The sequence below is a fragment of the Ochotona princeps genome, chromosome 5, assembly GCF_030435755.1.
Source record: "Ochotona princeps isolate mOchPri1 chromosome 5, mOchPri1.hap1, whole genome shotgun sequence".
Taxonomy (NCBI): Eukaryota; Metazoa; Chordata; class Mammalia; order Lagomorpha; family Ochotonidae; genus Ochotona; species Ochotona princeps.
Window position 1 is genome coordinate 9,660,542 of NC_080836.1, and position 17,590 is coordinate 9,678,131.

Here is a 17,590-nt window from a genome sequence, read left to right on the forward strand (position 1 = left end):
TGACAGCAGAAACAAAAGCAGAAGAAACAATGGACAAACTGGTTCAGCTGAGGACAGCTGGGTATGTGGAGGTCTGATAGGAGCTCCAGTTAGAGCAAAATGAAGAGCTGGCAGGTGCCACGGCAGTCAGACGTTCACTTTCTCACTCTTCAGGGGAGAACCAAATCTGTTAAGGACAGAGTGAGTTCTCCCTCCCACACCTGCTGTAATCAAGGGATGACTGACAGGAGGATTGACAAGGGATGGAGACAGAGACGGGAAGCAACCCCCAATTTATGCCACCCTCCCAAGGGGGAGGATGAGGATGGGTGGGTTTAGAAAGCCATGATTTTGGCCGAAAATGTGTTGGTGATGTGTGTGGAGAGTTTTAAAAAGCTCCTTTTCATTTAAGGGGATGTACAGTAACTGTGTGATGGAGACTATCATATCCAGATGTGAGGATATAATGCAGTATGCATCTTTACTTCCAGACAAAGATGAACTCCCAATGCGACGGTTTGCTCTATCTTGACAATAGGATACTGGACTCTCTGCCATTGTCCATGCCCACAATGATGGACATATGACTGTGTATGAAGAACCTTACTATAGTAATGATATAGGGGAACTCAGTGAGGGTTGAGGGGATTGGGGAAAGGATAGGGAAATCCCAGGGTCTATGGAACTGTATCATAAAAATGACAAAAATAATAATAAATCAGTGAAATAAAAAAAGCTCTCTTTGGGGGCCAGTGAAGTGGCACAGTAGGCTATTTCTCCACCTGCTATGCCAGTGTAGGGGGAGTCAGTTCATATCCTGGCTGCTCACCTCTGATCCAGCTCCCTGCTTACAGCCTGGGAAAACAGAGCACAATGGCTCAAGTGCTTGATTCCAAGTAGCTCCATGTGGGAGACTCGGAAAAGCTCCCGGCTCCTGGCTTTGGATCTTCTTATCTCTGGCTACTGTGGTCATTTGCAGAGTGAACCAGTAGGTGGGAGACCTCTCCTTACCTCTCGTTCTTTCTCTGTAAAAAAAAAAAATTTTTTTAGAAAGCTATCTTTCCTTAGTTTTTGCCTTGGCCATTATTTTAGGAATTACTTGCCCTTAGTATCTGCTTAGGAACATGAAGAAGCATTATCACATAAAGCTGTTATTTACAGGCACACATAAAATGAGAGAAAAGGAAAGTAACTACCTGACCGTTGTCCAGGGCATGAGGATGAAGAACCACAAGGTGCCTAGCAGGAAAGCGTGTATAGGAAGAGTTCTTATGGATGTACAAATGCTTACAGCATGATAGGAAGTGCAGGTGGGAGCAGGGAGTGCAATTGAATTGCTTCCTCAGTGCTATCTGCCCTGACCTTCCAGGTGAGGACATGGCACCTTACACCTCTTCTCCACAGCACCCATCACAACTGTAATTGATTACCCTGGGTTCTTTCAGAGCACACTCAGTGCTGCTCAGATCTGTCTTGCATGGAAGCCTCGGGAGGATACCTATCAAATCTGTTGTGTTCAGGGCTGTAAACAGCACCTGGCACATGGGATCCCCTGAGTAAACATAGGCAGCCGAATAAGGACTTGTGCAGTCTGTCGTCCCCTGTGTCCGGCTCCATGCATCTGGGTGGCTCAGCAGTGTCATAGCAGGTAGCAGCACTTCCCTTCTTACTGATCAATAGCATTCCATGGCTCATATGGATCCCATATGAGCTCCATCCATTTGTCATTTGGGTTGTTTCTACTTTTGGGGTTTTTATGCTTAATATTTTAGGTGTGGTAAGTATGTACATTAATTGATTTCTACCTGAAAGGCAGAGAGTCAGAAAAGGAGAGATAGACAGAGACATATCTTGATCATCTGGATTATATTCCAAACTCAAACAACAGCCAGATCTGGGCTGAGACTGAAGCTGGGACATTCGCTCAACTGACTAATCCTCCACCTCCAAGAGCCTTTGCTTCTGTTTGGGGATCCCAGGAATTAAGCAATAGCTGCTCAGTTTCTCACTCTGTGATAAGCGCTTATTTTCTTCCAACACCCCAGTGTTAGTGATTGGCTTTTTCCATGTCAAGAGAGCAAACCCAGGCTTAGTTGTTCTGCACTAATTCCTTCAAAGGGGAATTTACTTTTTTGTTTTTCAATCTGGTTGATTGTTGATTTTCTACTTGTAATCCTGACTAATACCATCAGTTTTTATTTGAAAGGGAGATTCTCTCTCTCTCTCTCTCTCTCTCTCTCTCTCTCTTTCTCTCCCTATCTATCTACCTACATATCTATTAATCCAGATATCTATCCAGGTCTCTACTGGTTTACTCTTCAATTGCCCAAAAACAGCCAGGGCATTTTCAGGTTAAAGTCGGGAGCCAGATGCTTAATCTGGGTCTTCTACAAGGGTATCAGGGGTCCAACAGCCTGAGCCACCACCTGTTGTCTTCTAGGGTGTGAAATCAGGAGCAGAACTGGGACTTGACTGCAGGCACTTCAAAGCGGGAGGCTGCCATCCCAGGAGAGTTAGAAGCGCAGCCTCAGCTGCTGTGCCAAACACCTGTTCCAGGTGGGGGCTTCTTGAAATCTAACTGCTTGTAGGAGGCCAGGTTTTACAACTGCTGATTTTGCTAGACTGCTGTGTTTTGAGACTACAGAGGGATTGGGGAGAGGGGTTTGATAATAGGGAAAGTTGAAATATCACAAAACTGGCTGTTCTTACTGAAACACTGTTGCTTTGCTCAACAACTTTCTCCTTGAACAAAACTGAGTCTTTGGTTAATTTCAAGAATTCTGGGGAAAACATGGTTTTGCCAGCATTCTTGTTGCTTTCATGAAGAAGTTGGTTTCAGGATTCATTTTCTCTCTCTCCCCCTCCTTTCTGCCGTTCTGAAAGCTCCCTGTTGCACTTTTATAAAATCAATGCTAACTATGCTGGTACGTTCTAGGAAAATCTTCCAGGCCTCTGAGTTAAGCATCCTGTTCTCTGTTATATCAGATAATCTCTTTCTGCTCTGAGAGCCAATTGGTTGCCTAAATTTAATGGTCTTCAGTATGCAAGCTGCATTTCCCTGGAAAGATGGAACACTCAAGTATTTTAGAAAGAGATATATTTTGATTCAGTGCTGATGTTTTTAGATCTTTGTCGGACCTCTGGGCTTTTGAATCTCTTCACGAGACTGGAATCAGGCAAAGAAAGCTCAAGGTTATGCAAAGAAAGAAGTAGGAAGAAGTGGAGGGTGTTCCACATAACTGAGCATCTACACTGGGTCCAATAGAACAGACCAACGCAGAGCTTAATCGTGGTGACTGAGCTTGTATTGGTGGAAGAAAATCTCGAGGCCAATTAACTAATGAAGCAATAAACAACTAACTAGTTTAGTCAATCAGCCACTCAACTGCTTCTTTGATCGATTGGTTGGCTAAGTTGTAGCCAATTAAGCCGTTGTCTGTGTCTTTTCTCCACTTTCCTATGAATGTTGTCTGATCAGGTTTTCGGCTGAATTCTCTGAACCTGCTCTGGTTCCTGCACTATTTTTGTTTTGCTTGGCTCATGTACAATCCAGTTCACTTAGTTGGCCTGAGGAATTTTCCTTTTTAATAAAGGCAAGAGGTTCGGGCCTTGGGATTCGGGGGCAACTGCCGCTCCTCACAGTGTGGCGGCTGTGGGGGGTGCCCCTGCCGGGTCGGACCCAATGCTGGGGGCTCACGCCAAAGACACTGCCGCAAGGCAGTGAACGAGTCCTCGGCCTCAACCAGGACCCAAGAGAGCTCATTCCTCGGGTAAGTGCACCATGTGGGAACTTGGGAACTGGCTTAAAATTCCTGGCTCCACCCAGCTGCTAATATCTGGCAGCTAGGTGAGTTTGGGAGGGGTTCGGGCCTTGGGATTCGGGGGCAACTGCCGCTCCTCACAGTGTGGCGGCTGTGGGGGGTGCCCCTGCCGGGTCGGACCCAATGCTGGGGGCTCACGCCAAAGACACTGCCGCAAGGCAGTGAACGAGTCCTCGGCCTCAACCAGGACCCAAGAGAGCTCATTCCTCGGGTAAGTGCACCATGTGGGAACTTGGGAACTGGCTTAAAATTCCTGGCTCCACCCAGCTGCTAATATCTGGCAGCTAGGTGAGTTTGGGAGGGGTTCGGGCCTTGGGATTCGGGGGCAACTGCCGCTCCTCACAGTGTGGCGGCTGTGGGGGGTGCCCCTGCCGGGTCGGACCCAATGCTGGGGGCTCACGCCAAAGACACTGCCGCAAGGCAGTGAACGAGTCCTCGGCCTCAACCAGGACCCAAGAGAGCTCATTCCTCGGGTAAGTGCACCATGTGGGAACTTGGGAACTGGCTTAAAATTCCTGGCTCCACCCAGCTGCTAATATCTGGCAGCTAGGTGAGTTTGGGAGGGGTTCGGGCCTTGGGATTCGGGGGCAACTGCCGCTCCTCACAGTGTGGCGGCTGTGGGGGGTGCCCCTGCCGGGTCGGACCCAATGCTGGGGGCTCACGCCAAAGACACTGCCGCAAGGCAGTGAACGAGTCCTCGGCCTCAACCAGGACCCAAGAGAGCTCATTCCTCGGGTAAGTGCACCATGTGGGAACTTGGGAACTGGCTTAAAATTCCTGGCTCCACCCAGCTGCTAATATCTGGCAGCTAGGTGAGTTTGGGAGGGGTTCGGGCCTTGGGATTCGGGGGCAACTGCCGCTCCTCACAGTGTGGCGGCTGTGGGGGGTGCCCCTGCCGGGTCGGACCCAATGCTGGGGGCTCACGCCAAAGACACTGCCGCAAGGCAGTGAACGAGTCCTCGGCCTCAACCAGGACCCAAGAGAGCTCATTCCTCGGGTAAGTGCACCATGTGGGAACTTGGGAACTGGCTTAAAATTCCTGGCTCCACCCAGCTGCTAATATCTGGCAGCTAGGTGAGTTTGGGAGGGGTTCGGGCCTTGGGATTCGGGGGCAACTGCCGCTCCTCACAGTGTGGCGGCTGTGGGGGGTGCCCCTGCCGGGTCGGACCCAATGCTGGGGGCTCACGCCAAAGACACTGCCGCAAGGCAGTGAACGAGTCCTCGGCCTCAACCAGGACCCAAGAGAGCTCATTCCTCGGGTAAGTGCACCATGTGGGAACTTGGGAACTGGCTTAAAATTCCTGGCTCCACCCAGCTGCTAATATCTGGCAGCTAGGTGAGTTTGGGAGGGGTTCGGGCCTTGGGATTCGGGGGCAACTGCCGCTCCTCACAGTGTGGCGGCTGTGGGGGGTGCCCCTGCCGGGTCGGACCCAATGCTGGGGGCTCACGCCAAAGACACTGCCGCAAGGCAGTGAACGAGTCCTCGGCCTCAACCAGGACCCAAGAGAGCTCATTCCTCGGGTAAGTGCACCATGTGGGAACTTGGGAACTGGCTTAAAATTCCTGGCTCCACCCAGCTGCTAATATCTGGCAGCTAGGTGAGTTTGGGAGGGGTTCGGGCCTTGGGATTCGGGGGCAACTGCCGCTCCTCACAGTGTGGCGGCTGTGGGGGGTGCCCCTGCCGGGTCGGACCCAATGCTGGGGGCTCACGCCAAAGACACTGCCGCAAGGCAGTGAACGAGTCCTCGGCCTCAACCAGGACCCAAGAGAGCTCATTCCTCGGGTAAGTGCACCATGTGGGAACTTGGGAACTGGCTTAAAATTCCTGGCTCCACCCAGCTGCTAATATCTGGCAGCTAGGTGAGTTTGGGAGGGGTTCGGGCCTTGGGATTCGGGGGCAACTGCCGCTCCTCACAGTGTGGCGGCTGTGGGGGGTGCCCCTGCCGGGTCGGACCCAATGCTGGGGGCTCACGCCAAAGACACTGCCGCAAGGCAGTGAACGAGTCCTCGGCCTCAACCAGGACCCAAGAGAGCTCATTCCTCGGGTAAGTGCACCATGTGGGAACTTGGGAACTGGCTTAAAATTCCTGGCTCCACCCAGCTGCTAATATCTGGCAGCTAGGTGAGTTTGGGAGGGGTTCGGGCCTTGGGATTCGGGGGCAACTGCCGCTCCTCACAGTGTGGCGGCTGTGGGGGGTGCCCCTGCCGGGTCGGACCCAATGCTGGGGGCTCACGCCAAAGACACTGCCGCAAGGCAGTGAACGAGTCCTCGGCCTCAACCAGGACCCAAGAGAGCTCATTCCTCGGGTAAGTGCACCATGTGGGAACTTGGGAACTGGCTTAAAATTCCTGGCTCCACCCAGCTGCTAATATCTGGCAGCTAGGTGAGTTTGGGAGGGGTTCGGGCCTTGGGATTCGGGGGCAACTGCCGCTCCTCACAGTGTGGCGGCTGTGGGGGGTGCCCCTGCCGGGTCGGACCCAATGCTGGGGGCTCACGCCAAAGACACTGCCGCAAGGCAGTGAACGAGTCCTCGGCCTCAACCAGGACCCAAGAGAGCTCATTCCTCGGGTAAGTGCACCATGTGGGAACTTGGGAACTGGCTTAAAATTCCTGGCTCCACCCAGCTGCTAATATCTGGCAGCTAGGTGAGTTTGGGAGGGGTTCGGGCCTTGGGATTCGGGGGCAACTGCCGCTCCTCACAGTGTGGCGGCTGTGGGGGGTGCCCCTGCCGGGTCGGACCCAATGCTGGGGGCTCACGCCAAAGACACTGCCGCAAGGCAGTGAACGAGTCCTCGGCCTCAACCAGGACCCAAGAGAGCTCATTCCTCGGGTAAGTGCACCATGTGGGAACTTGGGAACTGGCTTAAAATTCCTGGCTCCACCCAGCTGCTAATATCTGGCAGCTAGGTGAGTTTGGGAGGGGTTCGGGCCTTGGGATTCGGGGGCAACTGCCGCTCCTCACAGTGTGGCGGCTGTGGGGGGTGCCCCTGCCGGGTCGGACCCAATGCTGGGGGCTCACGCCAAAGACACTGCCGCAAGGCAGTGAACGAGTCCTCGGCCTCAACCAGGACCCAAGAGAGCTCATTCCTCGGGTAAGTGCACCATGTGGGAACTTGGGAACTGGCTTAAAATTCCTGGCTCCACCCAGCTGCTAATATCTGGCAGCTAGGTGAGTTTGGGAGGGGTTCGGGCCTTGGGATTCGGGGGCAACTGCCGCTCCTCACAGTGTGGCGGCTGTGGGGGGTGCCCCTGCCGGGTCGGACCCAATGCTGGGGGCTCACGCCAAAGACACTGCCGCAAGGCAGTGAACGAGTCCTCGGCCTCAACCAGGACCCAAGAGAGCTCATTCCTCGGGTAAGTGCACCATGTGGGAACTTGGGAACTGGCTTAAAATTCCTGGCTCCACCCAGCTGCTAATATCTGGCAGCTAGGTGAGTTTGGGAGGGGTTCGGGCCTTGGGATTCGGGGGCAACTGCCGCTCCTCACAGTGTGGCGGCTGTGGGGGGTGCCCCTGCCGGGTCGGACCCAATGCTGGGGGCTCACGCCAAAGACACTGCCGCAAGGCAGTGAACGAGTCCTCGGCCTCAACCAGGACCCAAGAGAGCTCATTCCTCGGGTAAGTGCACCATGTGGGAACTTGGGAACTGGCTTAAAATTCCTGGCTCCACCCAGCTGCTAATATCTGGCAGCTAGGTGAGTTTGGGAGGGGTTCGGGCCTTGGGATTCGGGGGCAACTGCCGCTCCTCACAGTGTGGCGGCTGTGGGGGGTGCCCCTGCCGGGTCGGACCCAATGCTGGGGGCTCACGCCAAAGACACTGCCGCAAGGCAGTGAACGAGTCCTCGGCCTCAACCAGGACCCAAGAGAGCTCATTCCTCGGGTAAGTGCACCATGTGGGAACTTGGGAACTGGCTTAAAATTCCTGGCTCCACCCAGCTGCTAATATCTGGCAGCTAGGTGAGTTTGGGAGGGGTTCGGGCCTTGGGATTCGGGGGCAACTGCCGCTCCTCACAGTGTGGCGGCTGTGGGGGGTGCCCCTGCCGGGTCGGACCCAATGCTGGGGGCTCACGCCAAAGACACTGCCGCAAGGCAGTGAACGAGTCCTCGGCCTCAACCAGGACCCAAGAGAGCTCATTCCTCGGGTAAGTGCACCATGTGGGAACTTGGGAACTGGCTTAAAATTCCTGGCTCCACCCAGCTGCTAATATCTGGCAGCTAGGTGAGTTTGGGAGGGGTTCGGGCCTTGGGATTCGGGGGCAACTGCCGCTCCTCACAGTGTGGCGGCTGTGGGGGGTGCCCCTGCCGGGTCGGACCCAATGCTGGGGGCTCACGCCAAAGACACTGCCGCAAGGCAGTGAACGAGTCCTCGGCCTCAACCAGGACCCAAGAGAGCTCATTCCTCGGGTAAGTGCACCATGTGGGAACTTGGGAACTGGCTTAAAATTCCTGGCTCCACCCAGCTGCTAATATCTGGCAGCTAGGTGAGTTTGGGAGGGGTTCGGGCCTTGGGATTCGGGGGCAACTGCCGCTCCTCACAGTGTGGCGGCTGTGGGGGGTGCCCCTGCCGGGTCGGACCCAATGCTGGGGGCTCACGCCAAAGACACTGCCGCAAGGCAGTGAACGAGTCCTCGGCCTCAACCAGGGCGGCCAGTGCACCATGTGGTGCCAGGCTTTGCCTGCTGGCCGCCCGGCCGGGAAGCTCTGGGGTAATGGATGTCCGAATTGCTGCTTAGATAGCTCTAGGGTGACCCCACGGTTTCTGGGTTCTGAGTCAATCCTAAAGATTCCCAACGTCAGTAACTCTTCTTTTGGAGAACTTCTAATCACTCAATAATGCTGAGCTTTGAACACCTATAATGCAAAAGATAAACCCCGGATTGTCTAGCAGGATATTTTTTTGCCTGACATGATGTTGGTTCAGGAGACTGGTCACATTAGGCAGGTCCATAATTTTAACTAGCACTCTAGAACCTTATACTGGGGTGGACTCTGTGCAGGATGTGTGGGCCACACCCTGTAGAAAGTTTGGCCCCACTGGTAAACCTAAATTTTAGGTGGTTATGGACTAAGGTAGGTGTGACCAAGGAGCCTGCCATCAATCACAGGTAAAGGGATCCACCATAGACTGGACTGGGCAAGGCAGCAGCACCCAAATGTGCATCCTGAATAGGCTGTGGGGTGGGCCGGGCTGCAACATTCACCAGCTCATACAAGGCCAAATGGGAGGCCAGAGTACACCGGGCACTGGCCTAAAAACCAATGGCATGTATGTAAACTGGGTTTGGGAGTGGATCAAGTGGAGGTACTTGGGAAGCTCCCCTGGCGAGTCATAGCTCTCACTGGTGAACATGCCGTCCAAATCTGGGGGTCAGACTAGCAGGGCATAGTAGCTCCAAAATGTGTAACTTGGTAATGGACCGTAATGTACTGGGCAGGACTGAATAAACCTTTGTTTACAAGCAAAACTAGAAACCAGCATGGAACACAGATCATACCGAGCTAGGCTCTTGCACCTACTGGTCCCCAGAGCAACCACAGGCAGGTGCATGATTTACAGCTAGGAACAAGCCCAATCGGGGAGGTAACGGGACACCCTAACTAGGTTGAGGTTCCCACCAAGGGGCATATGTGCTAGAATGGGAGCTGCGTTCTATCTAGGAAACAGTTGCAGTCACCCGAGGCACTAGTGTGGGCTGGGATTGGATGCACCAGGCCAGTTCAGACCCCAACACCATCTGGTGGCATGGAGAACCAGGGAGTAGATGTGGGACTGACTAGGCTGGGTCTCAACCCCCTACTGAGCCATGCGTGAGCTGTATGTGGGTATGGACGAGCCATGGCTGGGCTGAAACATCCAACAACAAGAACCAGAATGGGGTGAAAGCCAGCCAGGAAAAGCCACTGTTCCTGCTAGGGCAGGAGGTGAACTGAGTTGGGTTGGCTCAAGGACCCCCTGGCATGCGCAAAACCTGCCTTTGGGAGGGGATCTGATGGAGGAGCCTGGGCAACTCCTCTGGCAGGACACAGTCCCTGCAGGTAAGCGCAAGAAGCATGATAGGAAACAGTCCAGAATAGGCCATGGAAAGCTTCCCACTGGCACACATTCAGCATGGGTCAGGAGCAGACCAGGCTGAATCAGTCCGTATCACCCACTGGCAAATCCGATCACCAGATCAGAGTGTGGGATGAGCCGGGTTTGGTCGCGACAAAACCAGTACACATTATGGAATGCCAGGGCGTGGTTGCCTGTACTGGATATGAATGCAGCACCCAACCAGCACACATGAGGTCCAGGAAGGAAGGGAGGGGCAGAACTGGCGGGGGGATTAAGGGGCTGGTTCCCTCGCCGGACAGCTACTCCCACTGGAGAGCGTGGGCTGGGATAGAGACAGACTAGACTATGCAAGGCTACAACACCTGTGCGCTGCATGTGGACTAGATCAGGGAAAAGCCAGGCAGGGCTGATTATTCCTGCTGGTACAAGCATAAATTAGAGTGGGTGAGGGATGTTTGGGCATAGCCGCAGAAGCTGGCACTGGGGACTAATTCTGTCAAGTCAAATCACAGAACCACCTAAAGAGTGCATAAACCGGGACAGAGAGACCTGGGAGGGAAAAAGTGGGTTCCCCCTTCTTGGGTCACTATTCCCGTGGGAGGGCATGAAGACTGGGACGGGGGCTGGGATGGCTAGATAGAGAGGCACTCAACAACACCCGTGAGGGCTGGATGGTTGAGTTGGTTAGATGGAACTAAGCTTTAATACCCATTGACAAGTACAAGAGCCAAATGGGATGGGGGACAGACTGGTCTTCTGCTACATATACTGGCAAACCAGGGTAGGGGGCGGGCCTGGTGGGGGTTATTGTGGGTCGCCCCGACTAGGCTGCATCTCCCACTGGTTTGTGTGAGGGCCGAGTACGTGCTGGGCAGAACCAGACTGGACTGCAACACCCATTGGTTCCAGTGCAACTCGGGACTGAAAACAGAACCAACCCAGCAATTGCAACCACCAGCTGATCGTGGTGATGGACTGTGCCGGGCCCTGTGCTTGCTAGAGCATACAAGAAACTAGTCTGGGAATACCTCAAAGTTTCTTTGGAGATCTCCCTAATCGAACTGCTGGACTCAGAACTCTAATCAAGAAAAGACAGAAGACAGAGCAGATCAATCATTCATCTCAGCTATATGTTGGCAGCGATATATGGGGCAAACGGAGACTTTATGATGGACCATATCAATCAGTGGACGACCTCATCGAGCGAAACTGGCAGCGATCCATAACTGGAGAACTATTAACACCACTCGAGCACATATCTCAGAGCATGCCCCACATCCGGGACTCGGGGTGGGCGGGAAACCGGGTGGGGCTTCCCCCTCAATATCCCCCTTTACCTCAGATACAAGATGGAAACAATGTGGACATAATAGTATTACCCACTTCCCTATCCCCCTGAACCTGTTTTTTTTTCTTTTCTTTTTTCTTTCTTTAAATATAAAAAAAAAAAAAAAAAATAAATAAAATTAAATTAAATTAAAAAAAAAAAAAAAAAAAAAATAAAGGCAAGAAAGACACGAAGGAGAAGAGCAGGAAGCCATCCCACAACTGTATCAGATTCTGGGAGTTATTTAGGGGAATTTTCAGGAGAATTACATGGAATGAACTAAGCAAAGGGGTCTTGACACAGTGTATTCTACGTTAGTACCATGGCTTGCTTCGATTAATCTTTATGGAAAGTCCCATACTTCATAGTGAAGAACTGGCAGCGCTCTGGAGATGGGGGCAATTTGCCCATCATTTTCTATTTATAAAAAGCTTTAGGAAAAACATGACATGGTGCGATGATCAAAGTGATAGACCAGGAATACTTGACAATGTGACAAAGTCTGCAACATCCTAAGGTCTCACATGTATTGATTCTTTTGGCTACTGAACAGGGACTGGACACTACGTCTGCTGGAGATTCAGAAAGATCAGCAAGGAGGTTATTTAGGCCTGATAAGAAGGCAGTTATCAAAGCAACGGTGTGTGGGAGCAGGCTAAAAGAGAGGGGTATATTGCAGGTTTGTGGGCAGGACCCTGGATCTGGGGTAGGGAGGTTTTGCATTTATGCTTGAAGAGCAAGGAGGAGTAATGAGTTGGAGCTGGGTATGGAAAGTGGTGAAACTGGACCCTGGTGACACTGGGACCAGACTCCCAGTACTATCACAGGATGACTGGGCAGAGAGTTCAATGAGGTTCTGAAAGTCACGTTGCAGAGACCCAGGCCACCATGCAGAGCAGTTTGAACCACTGTGAGTCTTTGAAAGTCACAGACAGAATATGTGACAAGGTCAAGGTACACTCTGGAATTGTCATTCCAGAAACAGTGCAAGGCAGAACTGGATGGAGGGTATAGCTTATACCAGCAGGACCCAGAACTGGCTTAGGCAACAGTATGGGATAGTGAAAGGTTAGAACAGAAAAACAAATCATGAGATGGCAGTTGATTCGATGTTAAGCAGAAAGACAAAGCTAGAACTACAGCTCCCTATTGGACAGCTGGGTGGGTGGCACCAAGTATCAAGATCAGGCACCAGGAGAAACGTAGGGACAGTGAAGACAATGGCAGATGCGTTCAGCAATGTCTCTTCCATGTCTGTGTGGGATGTCAGGATACTAAGGTACCTCCAGGAACCAGTGGCCTACTGTATGGGAAAGGAAGGCAATCCCACAAAGCTGTGGGTGCTCTGACTGGACAGAGCATTGAATGTGTGCAGAAGTTCATGGGAGAGACTCTACAGCATGCACTAGAGTAAGAGTAACAGTGGAGGACTGTGGGCAAAGACTGGACCCACAGTGGGGTCAACAGCGAGGACATGGTACTCCTGGCAGGACAAGTCAACACACTGGCCTTGGTCCTGAGGGGGATGCAATGTTGAAGAGCTGAGGGGCATGGCTTGTGTTTGACTTTGAACATGGGTCAGTATATTAAACAGAAACGTCCCGAAAGCCCTTGGAGACATGGAGTGTGACATGGGGAAAATACCCTCAGCTGAGGATAGAAATTTTGAGTTTCTTACCAACAAGTGCTTGTAGTCACATGATGAGGCTGCTCACAGAGGCTGTGTCCAGGGAGAGGACCAGTAGGAGAATGTGCTGTTATGCTACAGTTTATCAACTTCAGCTTCAGTTTTTCATGGCAAGCATGAGAAAGGAAAAGAGGTAACGCATGTGCGAATTTTGCTTGTCTCCACTTCCTGCCTCTTAAACCATCCCTTTGCATACTTGGCCACCTGCTGCAGGCTCAAGTGTCACTTCCCATGGAGGCCTCCCTGCTCAGACCACAGCTCTCACTCCGCTTCAGACTGTCCTACTGAGCTCCGATCCTGCTGACAGTAACTGTCCAAGGAGGCCACTGTGCTCACCTAGTGAGTGATGTAAGTCTTTGAACCTGGTAATTTGCCACTTACTGCTTAGACAAGTAACACAAAGCTGTCCAGGAATCACATCTTTTCTGTTGTTTCATGTTTCGATTGCAGAATGCCTGTTAACGAGGTGGGTACAAATTGCAGCAATAGTGGTAGAGGGTGCATTCTGAGCAATGCGTTGTTAGGCAGTTTTAGGGTTGTGCAAACATCTCATAGTATGTGTATGCAAGCCTGGGTGGTATAGCCAAATGTTATATACTGTATACTATTAAGCAAATATGTGCTATACTTTTATAGGATGAATAGTGCAGTAGGCTTATTAATGTCAGCATCACCAAAAACAACTAGTGAAGATGCTTCAATGGTGTGATGCCAGAAGGCAAGAGGGATTTTTCAGTTCTTTTATACCTTAGGGGACCAGTGTCTCATATGTGCTCCGTGATGGACCAATGCATCACTCTGCAGTGGGTGACTGAATCCTCAACATGTGCAGATAAAAGAGAGGGAAGGGATGCTTGTTGAGAACCTACTTGTATAAGGGCTTAATCTAGCCTCAGCCCCATCCTTTTCAGAGTCCAGTGCAAAATGACAAGCAGAGTCCCTTGTTCAGAAATTGCTAAGAATCTCAAAGCAGGATTAGGAGGGTAGACACTTTTGGGGCAAGAGACTGCTCAGCGCAGGTTGAAGGTATATATGTTGGCTCTGACTAACCCCTGGCAATCCTGAAACAGGAAAATCTTTTTTTTTTAACTCATAGAAGGTAGGTGACTTGACCAAGGCTGCTCAGTAAAGGTATCATTTAATCTGAATTCAAACCTAGACATTCAAACAGAAAAAGTCTTTGTTTTCACCCACATTCTGTGCAATAAAGATTTCTATAGATTGCATATGACATTTCCATTTAGGACAGAGTGGTAGATTATTCAGGTTATTTGCAATTTGAATGTAATATGCTCCCCTATGATGACACTGCCCCTCAACCTTTTCTGTGTGGGGCTCTCAGGTGAACCAGGAGATTCAACTGGCTGTCTCCCACAATAGCAAAAATTCTGAATGTCTTACACACCCCCAATCTAAGAACTATAGCAGAGGACTCCAGACAACACATTCCTTTCTGCGACCCCATTTCTTGGACCTGGGGTGGAGCCTGAACCCCAATACCATCACCATGTCTTTCCCTACCCCTTGATGGACATGTATCAGTCTCCCAGCACAGGTGGAGCTGCCCTGTACTCACACCATAAGACAGGATCAGCTGCCCGGTGACAGGCTACTGGTTATGAACAAGTAACAATGAGGAGTGCATAGATAGCCCTAGAGGGGGTGTGGAGCCAAAGCCTGAAGGCAACAGCTGAAGGGGTGCCCATAGCCCCCCAGGGTCACTCCACTACAAGCTGGGCTTTGCTTGTTGCAGGCCTGGGTCCTGCATCAGCTTTAGAGGGTAGGGGGCAGAGCTTGATTTCTGTTGGTCACACATCTATTTGTAGGTATGGAGACCATGCAAGGAGTTGCCCATACTGGGACATTTCTACAATGATACTTACTCTGGGGTAATGTGTGAATTGAGGCAGGTGAACTGGGACATGGGTTCTATGGGTTGCGAGGTTGGAAGGGAGCAGAGAATGCATTGTCAAACACTTGGAGCTTTGTAGTAGGAGTTACGGGTTCAGCAGGAAACCTATTCCTCATTGAGGGGAGCCTATGGCAACGCAGGTGTCAGTCAGAGTGTGGGGAGCATGTCCGGGGGTGACACTGTTCCTCTTTCCCGCTGCTTCTTGTGCTTGTGTAGTCCTTAAAAAACACATGCAGACCACAGACCAAAATTTCTACAGATGACAAACTCTCCTAAAATGCACTTTTCTGTTATCTTTTGAAGCCTGTTCTGGTTTTTTTTTTTTCTTTTTCATGATACAGTTCCATAGGCTCAGGGACTCCCCCTTACCTACAACTCAACTCCCTTCCCCCACTGATATCCCCTGTATTATTGTAATAGTATAGTCCTTCAACAACGGTCACAAGTCTATCATTTTTGCATTTAAGTGTATCCTGACATTGCTGGTACAGACAATGGCAGACAGTCCAGCATCCTATTGTCAAGATATATTTGACAGTTTCATTGGGAGTCCATCCTTGGTATTCACTGGAAGTAGAGCTGCATATTCCACTGTATTGTCACTCCTCAGGATGTAAGTCTCCATCATACAGTTCCTCTAGATGAATATATATACAAATATATGTACCTATATACCTACTGATCTTGTATTTTGCATGAAGGTTGCCTTGTATCTCAGAGAGCATATGATATTTGTCCATTGAGGATTGACTTATTTTACTGAACATAATGATCATGGGAGCTATCATGGGTGTCTTCCCCCTGGGGTCTGCAATCATAGGAAGCTGGAATCAGGAGACAGAGCTGGACAACAGACTCAACCATGGAACAGCCCCAGGGTCCTACTGCCTCTGATGCAGCACCCTTTGCTAATATTCAGGAAGCTCTGCATTGCTGAACCCATTCAAGGAGGCTGACCTGCACCCAGCCTTCTTCGCCCTGGAATTGCAGCTCACTCAGTCCTGACATCCCATCTACATTGGAGCTATAGACCATAGTTGTCTGAATGGCACCCCACCTGTCTAATCCTTCGCCTTCTCTCTGGTAGCTTCTTCCCGCGCATTTCCCAATCGGGAGAATGGGCCTCACCATCCAACATCACCGGCTCCTAGGAGGGTACTTCTGCTCTCAACTCACCCTCTACATGCTTTCCCGAATAATCTTTGCAAAGCTTACACCTGACCTTGTTGATGTTCAGTTCATGACCCTTGTGGGTGGGGCTGAGCTGGCTTGAGAGGTCAAGTCCCAGATCCTTCACATGGAGCATAAGCTGCACCCCCACCCCATCCTGCATCCCCGTCCTTGGCTCCCTGTGTCTCTGTAGGAACCAGTGGCAAGCACACATCTCTGTTCGTGCGTGTGTGTTTGTAAACTCCTATTTCCTTTACGTTATGCCCATCCAGAAGGTTTCTTAGTAAACAGAGGAATAGGGTGTTAGGTTTTAAATGCACGTAAGTTCTTACGTGTGGCTACTTCCCACAGCCAAGTCCCTTTTTCATGATTAGTTTACTGCAAGCCAAAATCCTAAATGCAGTGAGATGCTTAGGAAGCCTTTTATTCCAACAAGGTAGAAATGGGAGCATGGGCGGAGGGAGAGAAAACTAGAAGGGAAGTATGGTGGCAGAATGGGGGCACTGTCAGGGCAGGGGAAAGGAACAAGATGGAAGGGGGCCGGGGAGAGCCAGGAGAAGGGGAACGAGGGGAGAGCGGGAAGAAAGGAGAAGGGGGCACATGAGGAGGCTCATTTTTACAAATCAGGTGAGCCTGCAAGGTGTGGAGGGCATGGGGAATTGGTTGGGAGGAGGAGCTGTGGGTAAGCCCCAATGGACTGGTGACAGATTAGCTGAGTGACAGGTAGGTGGATGGGGACTAGGGGGATGGGCCGCAAGAGATTGGGGGTGGGATTCTCAGGTGAGACGCCATGACATTATATTTCTTTGGTGGATAACTGGAAGAGTGCGAATTTCGCTAGCCGTGGGAAGGGGGAAGCAGGAATTGGCGCCGGATCCAAGATGGAATGTTTGAATTACTCCTCACACAGGGGTTATGTATTTGAGGCTGCAGACGGGCCACAGTCCTGCAGAGCCAGCTCCTGTGTTGCAACAGGAGCACTGATTCCTGCAGACACAGGAGGGGACCCAGTTGTGTCTCCATCCTGGCCACAGCTAGACAACTTGGGTCTTAGTGCTGAGATCACCTGTTGGTTGGGCAGCTCCAGATCTAGCAAACAGAGGGATGTGTGGTGAATCCTGGTGGTTGTGGAGCCATGCTCTGAGACTTCCATGTTTGGAGACTGCCCCTCACCTTATGCCCTGTTCTCCTGGGTTCCTTGTGCTCCCTACACCAGGACTGCCTCCATACTTGCTGTCTTGGCCAACACAGCGTATGCTGCCCGTTTCTTTCCAACCACAAGGTAAGGCCATCTCAGGCCTCGTGCCCTCGAGAAAGACACCTGTGCTCTCGCGAGTTAGAGCTTGTCCCTGCTCTGAGCTTCCACAGCCCGCCTGAGTTTGTGCTCGTCTCTGACCCTCAACATCTATTCTTCCCTTCTGTCATCTTCCTTTTGGTTAGTGGAGCACCTACTCTGTGTTAGAGATGAATACAAATATAGCTGTCAGGAAGTTAGAGAAAAGCTGTGAGGACACAGAGTGTTACAGGGTGTGAGCAAGATCACCCCAGACATGTCTAAGGTTTATTAAGGAGTCTTTACTAACCAAGCTTGGTGATAATAGAGCACACTAGAAATAGCAAATCGCAAGTACGTATGGCAA